A 2500-nucleotide genomic window follows, 5' to 3' on the forward strand; every position below is an offset into this window, starting at 1 on the left:
CTGTGTCCGTCTGCTCAGATGGAGATAAGCCCTTACTGTCCTCCAGCTGTTGAGCTGTCAATCAAACAGCCCACCGGTATGCTAATGCTAATGCAGTAGCGATGAGTCATAATTCCAGCATAATAAAGAGATGGGGGAAAAAAACATAATTCTTTCAAAACTTCAACCAAATTGGCGATATTGTAAAAATACAGAATAAGTTCCTATATAAAGGAGATCATTGAGTTTTTTTTTTTTCCCCGAACCATTGTGCATGCATACCCATTAACCTCTCTGTGTGACACTGCTTCTTGTAGAACCATCAGTCTATGCACGGCGCCAGGCATAACTAATCAACCATCACAAAATTAGCCAAACACCACAAGCAACAAACAACCAATCAGTCTGTTCAAAGACAAACAGCAGGATGTTCTCTCTACAAGTGTGCATTTGCATGTGTATGTTCTCAATAAAACAGCATGGTGTCAACACACCAGGCGAGTCTATTAGCCCATGTGGGCCTCTTCACCATTCATCCCATTAAACACCATTTACCACTCTCTCCACCACTAGACCGTAATAAGTGTGTGTCTGTGTGCCGCTACACGTATGTGTGTATTTATCCCTTTACAAGGATCCAAAATGATGAAAGACTCTTAAAACATAACAGAGAGTGTGAAGCATACTTGTGGCATTATCTTCTCATTGTGAGCCTGTTTTATTTATATTATATTTAAGAGGACACCAGGGGACACACATCCCAATGACACAATGTCAAAAGTACCCACAATGATACGATGGTATCAAATCACCTCACAATGACAGAATCCGATCTCGAACATGACTGAAGATTGTCCAAAAAGGAGGGATACATTTGTACAGTAGCATTCAGTGTCATCAAAATGATAAGATCCAAACTGTCCAATGTCCTCACAATAACAGATCAGTGTCCAGTGTCCTAACAATGACAGGTCAGTGTCCAGTGTCCTCACAAGACAGATCAGTGTCCAATGTCCTCACAAGACAGATCAGTGTCCAATGTCCTCACAATGACAGATCAGTGTCCAATGTCCTCACAATGACAAATCAGTGTCCAATGTCCTCACAATGACAGACAAGTGTCCAATGTCCTCACAATGACAGATCAGTGTCCAATGTCCTCACAATGACAGACAAGTGTCCAATGTCCTAACAATGACAGACAAGTGTCCAATGTCCTCACAATGACAGACAAGTGTCCAATGTCCTCACAATGACAGACAAGTGTCGAATGGCCTCACAATAACAGATCAGTGTCCAATGTCCTCACAATGTCCTGGTTCTTTCAATAATATGTTAGTTTCCAATGTACTCATAGTGTCCTCATAGTAGTGTCAGATGTCCTCACAATCATAGGAAAGTTCCAACTGGAATAGTGTCTTAAGTCACTCAGTCTACATAACGATCCAGTGGTGTCAAATGAGCACATAATGATATGCTAAAGGTTACGTCCTGGCAATAATAGGACAGTGCTAAGTGTCCTCACAGCAAGAAGGTAATATCAAATGTCCTCAAAGGACAATATAATGTTTAAAGTCCTCAGCATCACTCAATGGGATATTGTCAAATATTTATATAAATCAAATGAGAATAATGTCTCGGGTTTAATATAATAATTCAATCCTGCCTGCACATGGACTTAATTTCATCATAATCTTAACCAAAAACGCATTAGAGAAATGAACCGGGTCAAATGGAGAATTCACACATTCTGATCTCCATTTAAGTTCATTTCAGCAGTCGTTTAAAATAAATCCCACTTTGCACCATGCCGAAAGACAAAATGAGCCGAAGCATCAGCAGTGTTAATAAAACCACGTTATGGCTTTTACACGTGCGTCTAACAGCAAGTGAACACCAGGGTTTCTAAATAACGCTATGACATATATTTAACACGTGAACATAACAAACTGCCGAGAAAACGTAGCGATAAATATTTAACATCAGCTTTGTTTCATGAGTTCTAGAGTCCAGGGATTTTCTGTCCGAATCTCTAGATGATAGAACAGAACCGGTCAGTTAAAGAGGTGCACATGGAGGGAGGGGGGGGGGGACCTGAGACGAACTCATTCATTCATCTTCTACCGCTTATCCGAACTTCTCGGGTCACGGGGAGCCTGTGCCTATCTCAGGCGTCATCGGGCATCGAGGCAGGATACACCCTGGACGGAGTGCCAACCCATCACAGGGCACACACACTCTCATTCACACACACACACACACACACACACACACACACACACACTACAGACAATTTTCCAGAGATGCCAATCAACCTACCATGCATGTCTTTGGACCGGGGGAGGAAACCGGAGTACCCGGAGGAAACCCCCGAGGCACGGGGAGAACATGCAAACTCCACACACACAAGGCGGAGGCGGGAATCGAACCCCCGACCCTGGAGGTGTGAGGCGAACGTGCTAACCACTAAGCCACCGTGCCCCCTGGACGTGAACTATGGAGGCAAAATCCATTCCAGGAC

Source organism: Tachysurus fulvidraco, chromosome 11, assembly GCF_022655615.1.
Source record: "Tachysurus fulvidraco isolate hzauxx_2018 chromosome 11, HZAU_PFXX_2.0, whole genome shotgun sequence".
In the NCBI taxonomy this organism is placed as follows: Eukaryota; Metazoa; Chordata; class Actinopteri; order Siluriformes; family Bagridae; genus Tachysurus; species Tachysurus fulvidraco.